The following is a 16380-nucleotide window of genomic DNA, read 5'->3' as shown; positions in this document are numbered from 1 at the left end:
TCTTTAACTCTATTATTGAATTGTTGATCGCTTAGGAGATCTGAGTTCATCTTCCAAAGTGCCCACGTCGAAAGTGAGTTCGGCGGCTTGGACCAATTTTTGCGATAACAATACAGTGATCCGAAAATGAAACTGGCTCAGTGCTGCACGAAAGTTCTCGAGGTAGGAGTGATGAAGATACGTAAATTCGATCAAGGCAAGCAGAAGAGCTTTCCTGAAGTCGAGTATATGCAGGTATTTTACCGAATATACCGATGTCAATGAGCCCTGCATTATCTACGATACCACTTAGAACTTCACCACTGTCTCGGTCACTATTAGGATTGTTGCGATCCCTAGGATCGCATACACAGTAAAAGTCGCCCATTAGTACAGTGAAATAATCACAGTTAATTAGATTGGACATATCTTCAAATAACTGAAGCGGTTTTGAAATCTCATTAAATGCATACAAGTTGATAATACCCCACGGCACTCCATGCAACACAAAATCGCAGCATATGTACCTGCCTTCACTGTCAACATGAGTAGTAATTGCTGAACAGGGTAGACATTTCTCAGAAGCAACCAGCAGCCCGCAGACAGATCCTTTGCATGTGAAACGCAAACGTTATAGTCGGACAGGAAGGGCCCTAGTGCCTTCTCAGTGCCTTCGTCACTCTCGATCTTTGTCTCCTGGATGGCGACAAAGTCGAGTCGTTTCCTTGTAAAAAGCCTGTGAAGCTGCGCCTGTTTCTGGAAAGACCTAAGGCCACGAACATTCAATGTTGCAAAGATAAGTCGCTCGGACTGCGCTATGATGGCTCCCAACAGTATGTTTACCGTCCCTTGTGATCACTTCTATAGGTCGCCGCTGACGGTGAGGCTTCTCTTGAACACCCACCAGGCCTCCTCGATCGCGACCGCCGACAATTTCCGTCGTGTTTTGATGTTCAGCGACTGCGCAACTTCCGATTCACACTCGTTGTGTCGCTCTCCTTGCTTGAATCGGAGCTGTACGTCGCGCGGCGCTTGGGAATCGTCGCATCTACAGAAACATGCATGTCGTCTTCTGACACCGTGGCAGGATGAAACAGCTGATGCGGAACTGAGGCGCTCTTATCTGGTATTTCTTCACTGGAATTCTCTGAAGGTACGGCCTGTTCTTTAACAGGCTGGTCAGGACAATTTTGGTTCAACTGCTTGCATGGTCCACTCGGTTCTTCGTTTACCGCAGCTTCCTCGGACGCATCGACTGTTTTTTTTTTTTTTTTTGCGTCTTCAGTAGGCGTTCTGCCTAACCCTGTAGCATTTGTGCTTGACGAAGTGTCTCCCGTCGCGTCGAGAACTTCTGTAGCATCCATGATATACTCTCGCAAGTTCTCATCTAGTTGCTACGTGCGTTGTCGTATTTTGTTGGCGTAAGTCATGACACATTCCTCAGCTGAATGACCAAGGCGTCGACAGTCGTCGCAGCGAGGAGTCCGGCAGTTACGACGAATGTGCCCTCCCTTATTACAGCGAAGACAAAGTGGTAGCCGGCCAGGAATGAGCACGAGACTGAACTCCGCAGACTGTCAGGAGATGTGGACTGTCACCCACTCGGACTCCATCGGCAAGGGACAATACATCACGATTAAGAGTCCGCATTTGCTCCATGTCCGCTATTTTCCAGCTTTCTGTTGATATTGACTTGATCTTCCCGAAAACATGCAGTGCATCTCGAATGTAGGTGTCTTTAAGTGCTCAGGAAGCCACAGGAGCTTCATCTTTACTTCTGTGGGTTCCTAGTCAATCAGAAGGCATCGACGGCTCTTGACGAGAAATTCACCACGTGTGACTAACTTCGATTTTGTCGTTGTTGACTTGCACGTTACCATCCATACGTGCGACATTTGGAATTGGCCTATGGAGCTTATTTCCTTGAAGTCGATAATGTTCCGAAGAGCATCTCCGAAGTCTTGAACGCGGTAAGGGCGACCAGCCAAGTCCGCGTGTAGAAAAACGGAGTCCACTACCAGCTTAACGGTAGGAAGGCGAGGCAACACAACACGGTAGTCATTACTGCTGGCTGAAGCCTGAGCAGCACCTCGGCTCAAGACCGATAGATCCTTTGAGGCGGAGAACATGGTGATGATGATGATGATGACGATGTTCTCGTCCTGATGGCGCTCACCCACAAAGGGGGATGGGCCAAGAACTGGGTGGCAGGATGCTTAAGGTAAGCTCCTATGATACTAAACAAATCTGTAAATTTAGGTTAAAAATGAAACGTCGAAAACATGAAATTGTTGAACGGTTGAGCGGTAAGACTATCGTTTGGGTTTCTAAGATAAATAATGACAGTTTTCAAATCAAGATTACGAACAGAGTAAAATAGACTAACACGGTAATCTTTTTGTTTCACTTATGTAACCGAACACAGCAGAGCAGACATCCCTGTGGCTATAACCTAACCAAGTGCCACCAAATGATAAAATTACTGGAACATTTATTGCCAATCCTAACATGAAAAACGCCACCGTTTGGTCCGTCGTCTTCGTAGTCACAGAGCCACTCCATTGCTTGGAAATGCACTGAGGTTAACTTTAATGCGTCACAAACATACGCGTCCTGTGTACAGGTGTCACAGTACCAGATGTGTTATTGCAGTAAAACGGGGTACAAGTGTATATTGCCATCGGGCGTCACACCATGGGAACTGCAGAACGAATTGGAGGTACTTTGAAAATGTATCGCAATACGATACAAGATACTCGGGCAAGAACTATTTGAAATACAGATACAAGATACTTCCGGAATTCCTATATCCGATACGATACTTCCCAATTGTATCTTAATTGTATCTGACTTTTCATATTTTACTTATCAGCTGCCGTAAAGCGTTCGCTAGACGTGCCTCGAGCGAAACAACCGGCGCGCGGACCGTCAGCCTACCAGTTCTCAGGGATTATGGCGTTTCCTTGCGGTATGCGGCCGTCAAAAATACTGCCGCACTGTGAAGCCGATGCTGCGGCCGCTCATTTCGCCACGGTCCACGCGCTGGTTGTTTTGCTTGAAGCACGTTTGAGAGCGCTGCAGTACGGTAGCGCACGAGAGCAATCACATGTTCATATTTTGCGGGCTTTCGTTAACCCCGGAAAAAGTCGCCACGCAGCATGTACGTTGCCACAAAAAAACTGCATCGGTCGTTTTGGAATGCCCTCAACAACATAACAAAACACACGTGGCCCTATAGTGAATTTTAAAAATGTTGCATAATTGATCCGACGTAATTAATCACTTAAGCGCAATATAGAAAGTACCCTAACGAGCGCCAACTCACGGAAAATCATGTCGTTGGTTTCATTCAGTTGAGGTTAACCACTTTTTTGTAAATATTTGGTTCTAGTTACGCGAAACGCTGCAGAAACACAGGCGGCTCCCTAAAAGCTCTGACAACTGAGCATTATGTATCGTCAACTTAGATGATGTTAAGGTCAGACAATAGGAAACTCAGCACTTAAGGAAAATATCATAAAAAGGGTCGTGGGGACGCTGATGAGAAAGATGGAGTTCTTGGTACTATAATGTTTCTCGAATCCCCTTTCTAACATATTTAACACGTTTCCTTAGAATTTCCATTATTATCATGCAAACTTAAATTCGCTATTTTACCAAGTCATATGCAGAATTTTTGTTTCTGTATAATCCAGGCAGGGCTAGATTGTTTTACCTTTGTTCTCAACATCACCTTGACATAAAAGGAAACTCAAATGGAACGCAGATACGTAAATAGTAAGAATGACGAAGACAGCAAAAAAAAAGAAAAGAAAAACAACGAATAACGCAGAGAACGTATTTTAGCAGCAGGTTTCAAAAACATATTGCGGTAAACAGACAGGAAAAAATTATAGATGCCTCGGTAATGTACGGAATGCAAACGGAGGACAGCAAAAAAAGCACTTGTGCTAACAATCAAATCATGATTACACGTACTCCTTGAATAATTTGGCAGGAAGAACGAAGATACAGTACGCCAAGATATCTTCTGTTACGTAAACGCTTGTTCTGTTGCATCGGCACCAGTGGTGCGACGGTTGTTAGAATCTGATTTGCATATAACTCAATCGCATCGTATAATTATAATTGTTGGGGTTTAACGTCCCAATCCACGATATGATCATGAGGGAGGCCGTAGTGGAGGGCTCCGGAAATTTCGACCTCCTGGGGTTCTTTAACCTGCACCTAAATCTAAGTACTCGGGCCTGAAGCATTTTCGCCTCCATCGAAAATGGGGCCGCCGCGGCTGCGATTCGATGCCGCGACGTTCGGGTCAGCAGTCGAGCACCGTAACGGCTAGACCACCGTGGCTTGTCAATCAATAGAAGACTGTAGGATTGGGCGTGTAGGATTGGGATTGGGCTCATAATCAATCAATAGCATCGTACGTAAGTCAAACCTACATCCACGAGATATTTCAGATTGCTTATGTGTGAAGGCCGCGATGCGCAAAGCAACCCCATCCTTGAACTTTTCAGACACAACGAAGCACCACGCAAAAGGAACTTCGAAACGACGCTATAACGGCATCATAATGTGCGCGAAAGACACCGCACCTATTGAAGTATACTTCAGTGGGTGCGGTGTCTTTCGCGCACATTATATCTAGCACAGTACAGCGGCTAGGAGCAAGTGTCACGGTACCGAAAAAAACTAAAACGGAAAAAAATATTCAGGAAAATGAAGGTCGGCTGTGCGTGGACGTTCGCGCGCTTGTTTTTGTCGAGATGGCGCGGGCGCCACCACGTCACTCTGCTCCACCAATACGAACGCGCAGACCTCATCTCCTGCCCTCGCTGGAGGACACTGGCGGTAAGATAAAAGGAATGTCACTGTCTCTAGTTTTATTCAGGCGGGTGGCAGCAGTATCAGCTTGGGAAGCGGAGATCAGCCAACGTTTACTATTTCGCATGGCGTTGTTTCTATGGCAGTATCTTGTATATTAATATACACGATACAGTATTGAATGTATCGGGAATACAGATAGAGATGCTTGTCTTGCGAGGCGCATCGCGAAACGAATACAAGGTACCCAAAGAGTACGTAAGATAGTATCTAAGATACATGCATCTTCGATACTGCCCTGCATTGATTACGAGTGAAGCATGCAGTTGGCGGCGTGTAAACACTGCTGCTGCATTTAACAAGATTCGTCATTGGTTAATGCGATGCGGAAAAGAATCCACGCGACGAAACTGCATCACCACCGCCAGACCAGAAAGCTCATACGGCCTTGCGAACACGCGTAGCCTCCGCCGCACCGGGTGATAGATGGATGCTATGAGCGTCCCCTTTATAACGAGGCGGTGACCCACCAAGCTCAACTTTTAATTCGGCCTAATACCTTGCCTACGGGAATTAAATCTTTTTTTCCTAAAGAAATTAGAAAAAAGAACAAATTATAAGCTAAACTATCTGCGTTTTGCGGTAGAGTAACTTTAGTTTTCGAGCTGCTTTCTTTCTTGTACTTTCTCCTCGCCTTGCCACCCATCTTCTGTCTTTTACTGATTTCTGTCGTGGACATGTTTACCTTTCCTGTGCTGTCCTTAATAAACAGGGCTTCATGTAGGCTAGTGCCAAATGTAAATCCGGGCCGATATCTTGACATTGAATTAAAACATGCTCCGTCGTAATTCTTGCTTTTCCACAGCAAGTACATGCGTCATCTTTACGGTATCTCGCTATATACCTGCAGGTTCTTATGCAACCAGACCTCGCTTCAAATAATAGGGCGCTTCCCTTTAAATTATCACAAGATACTTCCCTCCTTATTTCGTCTTTACCAAGTCAGTGGTTACTCCTACCTGTTTTTTTTTTCTTCGCATCTATCCAATAAATCTTCCCGGTCTATCTGATTTTGCAACCCTCATTTAAATCAGCGAGAGGTACTTACTCACCAGCGAGAGAACAGACAAACATTCGCAACTACCCACTCACAACTTAGTGGAGAAGAGGCGATGGATTGGCGAAAAATTTGGACACGTGTATTCCTGCACTTTAAACTCATTAATGCCATGCTTCCCACACGTTACTGGGCTGACTGTCCTCGGTGCGGTGGTCCTCCATCCCTATATAATACAGTCAAACCGGCATATTTTCAACTCGCAACATAGCGGTCATCAGTTCCATATATCGTATAATTCTATATAAATCTGTTCAAGCATTTGCCATTTTTTCGGTGCTAATTTCGGTTCGCTGGTTGACTTCACGGCACTGCTTCACCATAACGCAAGGTTGACGGCTTCGCGACAATACGCGGTGTTCTTTTTTTCTTTCTTTTTGTCCCCCCACCGCAGTTTGTCGTTTGGGTGCGGGTTATAATGAGGCGGCTGGCTATATGGCCAAAAAATACGGTATCTATGTAAACAGCGCTTCGCCATCTTCATACGCAGCCGTGCGCATGAAGATGGTGAAATGAAATGCCACGCGCGCGGGCCGTGGCATTTCGCCACGATCCGCACGCGTGGTTGTTTCGCGCGAAGCATCGTTCAGAGCGCTGCAGTACGGTAGCGCATGAGCACAGTCACATGGTTTTATTTGATGTCTCGTGGGCGTCCTGTGAACGCTTGCAAAAATCACGCAGCATGTACTACGTTGCCACAACAAAAAATTAGAGCTGTCGTTTTGGAATGCACTTTGCAACGTAACGAAACGCACTTGGCCCTAAAGTGTATATTAAACATTTTGCGTAGTTGTTCTTAGTTACTTCACTAATTAAGCGCGATATAATGCCGCCACATGAGAGCAAACTATGCCGTTAGTTTCACTCAGTGGTGGTTAACCAGTTTTCTTTAAATCCTTTCTTCTTATTGCGTGATACAGCGTTATAGGCTTATGAACTTTTTGAACACACTCAGTGGTGTTACTGTTTGTGGGTAAAGCAAAAGTTTGTTGCGTATAATTTGCGGAACGGTATTGGAGAATCCAATTCTCTAGATATTCTACAAACAGAACCTAGAGCTTGTGCATCTTAGCAAGCGCAACAGAACAAACACAGAAGAAAGAGGCACGTAAACAGGACGGGCGCTATTGTACTAGCGCCAGTCCTGTTTACGTGTCTCTTCCTGCTGTGTTTGTTCTGTTGCGCTTGCTAAGATGAGCGAGTTCTACACCCACCAACTGGCCCAAATATCTGCGTTGAACCTAGAGAGCGAAGATACCGAATAATAATAATAATAATAATAATAATAATAATAATAATAATAATAATAATAATACAGTTGTTATTATTGCAGGGGCCCCTTATAGCAGAGTCCAGGACTTGCTACTAGAAGGTCGCAAAAATTTGTGGCGCAGAAATGATTTCGCTGTTTTCGTATAAAGAAAAAGCACAACAGTTCGCCTTACATAAACGCGAAACTTATTGCCATCGCAGTTAGATTACACTTGAAAAGAAAGCATAAATCATGTGAGCTATCGTAAAATAATTCACTGACAATTACTATACTGCCTAATGCGAATTCTGAGCGCAGCTTCGTGTTGGGGCAACGTCAACTGTGTTTGAAATTTTGGCTATCCGCAGTTGTAGCAATGTAACATTCGTTACATGTTGCCACAGAAACTGCCAGCGCTCGAGAGCTGCGCACACCACTCTGTGCATTGCAGGCGTCGCGAACCAAGTGAAACGCCGACATCCCCGTTACGACAAGCGAAGCCAGCCGCAGTGCACGTGCCAGCACTGCATGCGCACGAGCTACGACTGAGGGGCCAGCGCGCGTGACGGAGGAAGAAAGCGAGGTTAGAGGCCGGTGGCTCGTGATATCGACAGACTCCACGTTCGTTCTCTTTCGTCCTCGTTCGCACTATCGGTTTCGCCGACGCCAACGGTGACGCCGCTCAACGCAGGAACGGGCGTCCAAGAGCTGCGATCTAAAAAAGAAACGTAGGTAGAGAAGCACCAAAACATTGCGAACTACAAACATTTCGAAACAGTTCATTTTCATTTGTATCTATAACAAATATAAGCATCTTTTTTTTTCTGCAATATTGGTAAAGTACGAATTTCACGTCGTTGTAATAAATGGTCTGTATAGTCTGCTGCAACATAAGGGGGAAAAAAGTCAGATCCGTCCAGCCATCGCTGTCCCTCCCACAGAGAATGTGCATAAATTCCACATCCAATAGCGCTTACAAATTGTGGTGACGTCAGGCACTTCTGAGGTACTTGAATTTCCCATGTAGCCGGTTTTAGGTCGGAAACTTTAACGTCCTGGTAAATTTCGTTAGGGATTTCGACATCACTGCTCAGCCGAATGTAATGTCTTAGGCAGTATAACGATGAACATTTGACTCGTGATGCGTCTGGTATGCACATTAGCGGAGAAAAAGTACTTGTGGTTCCAGCGGAAACCACCTAGCACGACTGTGTTTCGCGGGCGAAGTGCAGGCATGCCACGGTTCTGTGGGCGTAGCTACATCTCTGTTTTTTTTTCATAACGGGCTGTAGCTCTTACCGTTATAACTAATCAGCACACCTATTTAGTTCACATGAATGGGCGAGCATCCGCAAATAAATTCTTAACTTTAAATACTTCCATGTTAGAAAGAAAATGAGAGAGTGCTGGCAGGTGATGTCAGAAAGCACAACGAAAGAAATGACGGGCACGTAGCGTGCAGTAGCCGTTTCCTATATGCGTGCATATCTGCTGCAATTATATGACTGTCCCCATTTACCCGCTCATTTTCGTATACGTTGCGCTGCATTAATCATGGCACATCTGTCACAGTAATAATATCCCGATAACGAAGAAGCACGCGCGAAATGATCTGCCTGCAATAACCGCGTTAGCAGACCACGGAAAGCATGAAAGGTAAGATATCAATTTCCTTGGTTGAGAGCACAACAACGAGTAATTTGTGACGCGAGTCGCTGCCTTATCATATTGCAGTGACGCACAATCCCCCCCCCCCTCCCCCCACGACCTGTGTTATTGCATTAATTGCTAATAAGAGTCAAGAAATCAAGCGCATTGCAGCCACGCGCAGTATTCCGAGCGGGTCGGCACCACGGGTTTAGCACAGTGGCGCCTCTAGGTGGAGTTCACCGCAAACGTTTCAGGCTTTCTCATGTGCTCGGGCAGCGCTTTGGCCACTCTCCCAGAATTCTAGGTTACTCTGCCTCCGTCGCTCTAAGTACCCCTGCTGCCACCTTACGCAAATCGGCGACAACTCGAGAGCAGCCGAGTGCGGCGCATTGGCGAAGCGGCGCCTAGTGTCTCTGTATAGTAAATAGAGAGTTGACTATAGTCCCTGTATAGTGTAGTCCCACAGTGTGGACTAAGGAACATATTCCCGCAGGCTAGACTATGGAATTCGGAATAAAGTAAAGATGGGCGGAGAAAGTGATCACGTGTAGGACGAGCGCCGGCTCAGTGTAGAACTAGGCGAACCAGAAAGAATGCGGCGGGAAGTGTAAGCGATATAGCAAGCAAAAAAAAGAAAAGCAATGTCAGAGAGGCGGCGAAGATTTGCTCTATCGCAGCCATTAAAAAAAAGAAAAAAAAAAGAACACAGCTTTGAGTAACCACCTAAAGGGTAAACAGGACATCACGAGGGATAGGTTTTCTGATATTTTAAAGGAAAGTGCTTTGGTGTTTGAAGAAAGGTCGGATGGCCTTAGAACGCGTATCTAAAAGCAATATTCGATAAAAAATAATATAAATGTGCTTGTGTGGAAACGCTAGGGAAACAATGGAGCATGTCTTAAATGATTTCGAAGATATCCACCCGGGTGTATGTTGAGTACTAGCCTACGTGAAAAGAAAAGCTAAAAGAAAAACCCGCATGGGAAGGACCGCCAATCGATAATAAACTTCACGACTCTCAGCTGTCCTGAAAGTGAGCAATTCGCGCACTATTACACGTGGACTGCTGAGATGTAACATAACTGTTCCTGACGCCTGGATATGTTTGTTCCTTCGCTTTACTTTTTACAAGTTGAGATGACGGAATTTATTGCGTTAATGTGTATCACAGCACGGTGCTTGTGCCGCACAAGTATGCGTACTTACGTCGGAAGGATAATAAAATACGTCTCTCATTGATGTACGGCCCAGGAGATCGGTAGTCAAAGGCTGAAATTTGAGTAGACCGTCTTGCATGCATTCCCTGTAGCAACGCGTACGCTATTCCGTTAATGGTAAAAACATGATCTAGTAGCGTACCTACGGTAATAATTTTCATTCCCTCAAGTACATGTGCTAACACGAATACTTTCTGTACACATCGCTGATGGCACTGAGATATACACGCTCGCTGATTATGTATCGCGTGAACTTAATTTTCATCTTCCTTCCGGAAAAGTTACGGCTACCACGACATCATGAGCGCTTAAGTTCCGTGGAAGCATGTTTACTGAGACTGGGCATTTTCAAAAGCTAGCTCAGCTGCTCATTATGCGCATGGCACGTCGGTCAAGCAAAGGTGCGCCGATACCGCCGCAGTTTTTTGTCGCACACTACATTGCATCGCAACAAAGCTGCATGGCTTGCGTCCATTTTCTAACAAAACTAATGTCGCTGTTCATCGCTCGGTCCACAACAAACTGTTGCACTTTCAACAGCGGAGCTGCTTGAACCGACCTCCGTGTAGAGCGAACAGAAGACTATCATCATCGTGAACCGGCACGCTCTCTCTTCGTCCTCTTCTGCGCTCCCAGAACACGTACGTGCGCCGGTTTCTCCGGCGCGGGATTCAATAACTCTGATGGACGATAGAACGAGCACAGAGAGAGAGAAAGAAATAGAGACAGAAAAATTAAGATAGAGAAAGACAGAAATTGTTGGGGAAAATATTTCTTGGCGAGGCGAGATTTGAAACCGCGTACCCGTGATCCGAAGGCGCGCGTCTTAACCCCTCGGCTATCCAGGCACGCTATCGGAGCATAGCATAGCCTTGTATAGTATAGTATAGCACGAAGGTGGGAAAGGGAAGTGAAGGTGAGGAGGAGAGAAAGGAGGAGGGGAGAACAAGTACGGAGACAGAGAAAGAGAGAAAAAGATAGAAGGGCGAGAGAACGACTACAGGGAGAAACAGAGAGAGAAAGAAAGACATAGAAAGAAAGAGAAAAAATATAGAGCAAGAAAGGGAATAAAGAGAGATAAAGATAGAAAGACATAGGAAGAAAGAGAAAGAGAAAAATAGACAGAAAGAAAGGGAAGAAAGAGAGAAAAAGATAAAAAGATAGAAAGGCACAGATAAAAAAAAAGATAGAAAAAAAGAGCAAGCATACAGCCATGTCTAGTATAGTATAGCAAGGGGTGGTAAAGAGACAGAGGTGAGAGGGTATATAAAAGCCTAGCCAAGCCAGGACCAGCAGCTCTGCTGTGACCCAGCCTTGCCCGACCTAGTGGAAGCTGCGCTAATTTTTTTCCAGTAAAATTATGCAGATTATACTTACGTGTGGGAATCTGTGTGAAGCGAAGAATTCAAGCTAATGAAATGCAATCACATTAAATGCGACGCGTACGACAGTCCTTATTTTTATCCGACGCAGCGAGTAATCTAGGGCGCTGTTGATGCACCACACAGGTTGCAATTTTAATACTATGCATTTATTCAATACAGCACACTCTTCACAAACTACGACAAATTCCAAACAGTTCATGCCAACGCATACTTCGAGACCTCCGCGTAGCGGTGTTGCGAAGATGAAAGGCGATGTATTCCATGAGGACAGCTGTATACAGAAAGACATACACGACACCAAATACAGTGGTCAAGCTAATTTTCGCCCATTCCATTCATGTGTATCTGGTCTAAATGAAAGTGTTTGCTTTCACAGGTGCTGAACGACGTGTAGCGTACGCCAGTCGTGTCCAAGAACTTGGTGCTGACACAAAAAAAGTGTGCGTGTGATTTTGACTGAAAGGACCCCTGACAGCGAAAGTTTTGTTTGCGAATTTTTTACTGTAATTTGTAGCTTTGTGTCTGGTAATCCGGAAATTGAATCGTAAATGCTCTAATGCATCGTATAATTAATGCTAGCGTCGTTAATTAAGAATGATTTTGCGTCAGTTCGAAACGCCCGCCTAAATGCTATAAGAAACTAGCGCCCCACATCGGGAGATCACGTGCACTCAAGCTTTAGTGTCGCTGAAAGCGCATTTTTCGAATCGGGGCCCCACGCGCGGTAAAGAATGAAACGATGCAGGTGCTTCGGTATGTTAAGCGCGTGCCCCCCCCCCCCCCTCTCCGCTTCAGGAAAAAAAAAAAGCATTCCTGGCCGAAGCAGCCAGGAATGCAGCTCGACAACAGAGCGAGAGGGGTGAAATAGTCCTCGCCGGGCGCCCGTCGTGGTATTGTGCGCGCCCCGCAAATCTTCTCTGACGTCGGCAACACTCGCTTTACTCGCGGAACATCACACGGGGCCTCGGTCTACGTCATACGAGTGGCGATGTCGCGAGGTGCTGCCAGTTCAAATGAGCACTCACGCTTACTTTAAAACCAAATTAATATATCTTAAAGCTAACGTCCGGCACTAATAATCGTCCAGAAGTGCCGCCGTATACAGGACAATCAAACTACGCAAACATCTACACAAACTTACTCCCTTTGGGCGCCGTCATTGCCAAAGATAGCACACCAGCCCTGCAGCCCAGACCGATGTTCTCCAACCCAAACTACGAGCGCATCCAGAGACCTTCAGGGCTTTTTCAATACTCGTTAGGGGTGGCGTAAGCGGGAGGTGCGAGTAGGGAGCAGAGAAATATCTGCCCCCCCCCCCCCCCCCCAAGAGCAAAAATATTCAAAACACAGCGCATAAGCTCCCAGCCACCCGCCCCCTCCCTAAAGGAACTCACTTGTCGTGGGTGCCCCCCCCCCCCCCCCCCCAAGTGAAGAAAGTCCTGGCGCCGCCACTGATTTTACTCATCTAGCTTACTGGCAAAATAATGGATGTTCATCAGGATAAAATAAGCGCAGTGAACGCTGCACGACATCGAGAAGAGTGACGGTGGCTTGTTTTAACGATTGCGGCCACAGCACATTCGCCTGTGACGTCACGCTGTTTCGAGTCTTACCACAGGCTGTGACGTTTCTTGAGAAAGGCGTATTGCAGTTTATGATGCGAATATATTAGATTGCGAATGTTTTAATGTGTGATTCGAGGAACATGTGAAAGTAAAGCAGTATTAATTCTCGTTATGTGGTAATACGGAAGCCTTACTGGAGGAGTATTCGTAACATGACAGCGGGGTTCACTGTGGTAATGACAGCCGCGAGGGAGCCTTCTAAAAGATGACGCCATGAAAGTTACATTTCACCGAGGTTGCTGTTGGGTGGACTTGAAAAGGAGCAAGAATGCAAGCTAAAAATAGCCAAATGAGCTATGTGATTAATTTTCATCGCCAAATTTGCAGCCAAATAGAACAGAAGCAGTATTATGAGTAGGGTCTTCATTATTCAAATATAAATGATACCATGTTGAATGAGGAAGACCATGGAAATCAAAACCCAATTTTTTCCTTCTTGCTCGGTCTTCAAGCCCTAGGTAAGTTGTAAATAACTTAATAAATTATGCTAAATTAATTGCGCCTGCATAAGGTTTATGTAGAGTAGACAGTGTTCTTGCGAGATAAAACCTAATTTTAGAACGTTCCAGCGAACAAATCAGTAGGAGCACTCAACTCTGAAGTAGTTTTTCCGTGAAGCCTCAGACCGAATTTGATTAATAAAGTTTATATAATACCAGTCAGGCTTCAGATAGTGAAATCTGGTTGAAGATGAATAGTCCAGCTTCATTTTGTGGCGGATCTCTGTTTTTGTCAAGTTCACACGAGAAGACGCGCTGTGCATCAGAATGAGAAATTTGCACGTAGCATCAGCATAAACGGGAAGTTGAAAAGTTCCGAAAAAGTAGCCATGCAGCCAACTTGCAATTGTCGTTGCCAGACGGTGTCGTAATGTTGCCAATTGGGCGCAGAGTAGACACCAACGGCAACCCTGCATTCCAACGATTTGACAAAAGCAGGAGACCACTCATGCCCCATTACTAACGTTTTATTTTCTGCTGCACCTTTTGAACTTAAATAAATACGAAGCTAACGGCGTATGAACTTACTCGAGACAAGCTACTGTATATCATAAAATGTTTTGTATGTTGGCATGCGCATTTTCTATGTGAGGTCTTCATATTGTGCGAAAACGCTTTGACTGTACGCGATGCTCTAACCCTGGGATGGTAAAAAGCGCCTTAGTTGAACGCGGTTAAACCAAGCTCGTCGAGCTCTAGCAGCGACTACTGTGGAAAGATGCCGCAGCGGTGTCCCGCGCGTAGGCGCCTTCGTGCGGCAAGCAGCGGCACACTGTCCATATTTTTATTCGTATTGCAGTCGTGGGAGTCACATGACAGAAGTTGAGGTCTCGAGGCGTGCCCGCCCGCGGGCTCGCGGTTCTCGCCGACCGATGGAAAGGTTGCGCAGGAGATGAGAACATACCAATGCTGCACATGTCCGTTGCTATGACGACGCAGTGCGAGGAGGAAGAAGAGGGAATTGACCTTGGCTGAGCTTGGAGGTCAAAGGGTCAAACGCATGCATCCAGGCGTTTTCTGTGTTTGTACCGGGGGGAGTAGAGCTCTCGCTCTAAAATACTTGTTGTTGGCAAGCCCGTAGCCAAAGGGGGGGGGGGGGGGCTAGAGCCCCCCTCCCCGAAATTTTGGTGAAGTACGAGAGAAAAATAAATAATGAAAATAGGCGTTTTTCTGAAACAGTCGAGGTTTTCAGCAAGTGGGGCCCCCCCGAAAAAAGTTCCTAGCTACTGGCCTGGTTGTTGGAATGCCATCTAGACAATATTAGCGGATTCCCGGCGCAGTTAATGCAGGACTTAAATATTTCTTTTCTCCTTGTAGAAACAAACATCAAGAAAACATCCCTGATATGCTTGCTTTTTTCGCGAACTCCGGAGAACTAGGCCGGCGCGCTCTCTCTTTTTTCATCTTCTGCTTCGCTCTCCGAAGGTGTATGTGACCGGCGCACGCTCTCCCGCTGCGCGGATTTTTCCGGCGTGGGGTACAATAACTCGGTTGGACGAGAGAAAGAGCACAGAGAAAGAGAGAGAGAGAGAGAAAAAAAAGATAGAAAAAAGAGAAAGAGAGAAATAGAGAGAAAGAAATCGAAGAAAGAGGAAAAAAGATAGAAAGACAGAAAGAAATACCCAGAGAGAGAAAGAGAGATAAAGAAATCGACACAAAAAGAGATAGAAAAAGCAGAGAGGAAGACAGAAAGAGAGAGGGAAATAGAGAGAGAAAGAGAGAGAGAGAAATAAAGAGAAGAAAGTGAAAAAAAAAAGATTGAAAGAAATAGACAGAGAACTAAACAAATAAAGGGAATAAATTAAAAAAAAAGATAGAAGGAGCAAGAAAGAGATGGAAAGAAATAGACAGCGAGAGAAAGGAAGAAATGGAAAGAAACAGACAATAAAAAGATAGAAACAAAAGAGAGACAGAAGGAGAAAAACAAAGAGAAACGAGGAAGGTCGCCCAGCTCTGTTGTTCCTTCTGGCGTAGAGTTTCCTAATAATACTTACTAGAGGGAACTCTGGCGCTAGTGTCCGTGGGAGCTGCAACGCATGGCGCTTCAGCCAGCATGGGAATGATGGGTAGCACACGGATTTGTCTAAACTTCATTCTTTCGGCTTCGTTTGGCTCCGCGTCTCCTGCACCCCCTTTGTCGCAAGACAAAGTTCAGCAAAAGTCAGCAGTTCCACTTCACCACTTTAACCTTTTTAGGCTCACCAATTCAAATCTGGTCACGAAGTTCACAACGGTCCATTCTTTTATCGGAAACGAACACCAAAACACAGCAATAAACAAAGCCACAAGTGCGTTCGAAGCCGTAAGCACGAAGATTGGGCAAATCCGTGTACTACCCATCATTCCCATGGTGGCTGAACGATCGGAGCGCCAGAGTTCCCTCTATAGGTAATTGTAGGAAACTCTATGCCTTCAGGCTTGGCAATACTAGTACGAAGCTGCCTAATTATATATATATATATATATATATGTATATATATATATATATATATATATATATATATATATATATATATATATATATATATATATATATATATATATAGAGAGAGAGAGAGAGAGAGAGAGAGAGAGAGAGAGAGAAGGCTTCCAACAACTCCCTAGCAGTTTGTTTTATAACAAACAGCTGCTAGAGAGCTGTTGAAAGTCTTCTATATCAAAAAGAAAGGGTCTGGTTGTGTCAGTGACAATCTATAACTTTGTATTGTTCAGAAATGCGCTTTCTTGATAACATGCTATCTTCAACATGTCATTCCACGTCATGTGTTGACTTTTCACGCATGTGCGGGAGGCATCTTTCTTTTTCCCTATGCGTTCCTGTCATTAAA

The sequence above is a fragment of the Rhipicephalus sanguineus genome, chromosome 1 (assembly GCF_013339695.2).
Source record: "Rhipicephalus sanguineus isolate Rsan-2018 chromosome 1, BIME_Rsan_1.4, whole genome shotgun sequence".
NCBI classification, from domain to species: domain Eukaryota; kingdom Metazoa; phylum Arthropoda; class Arachnida; order Ixodida; family Ixodidae; genus Rhipicephalus; species Rhipicephalus sanguineus.
This window is presented reverse-complemented; position numbering follows the sequence as displayed.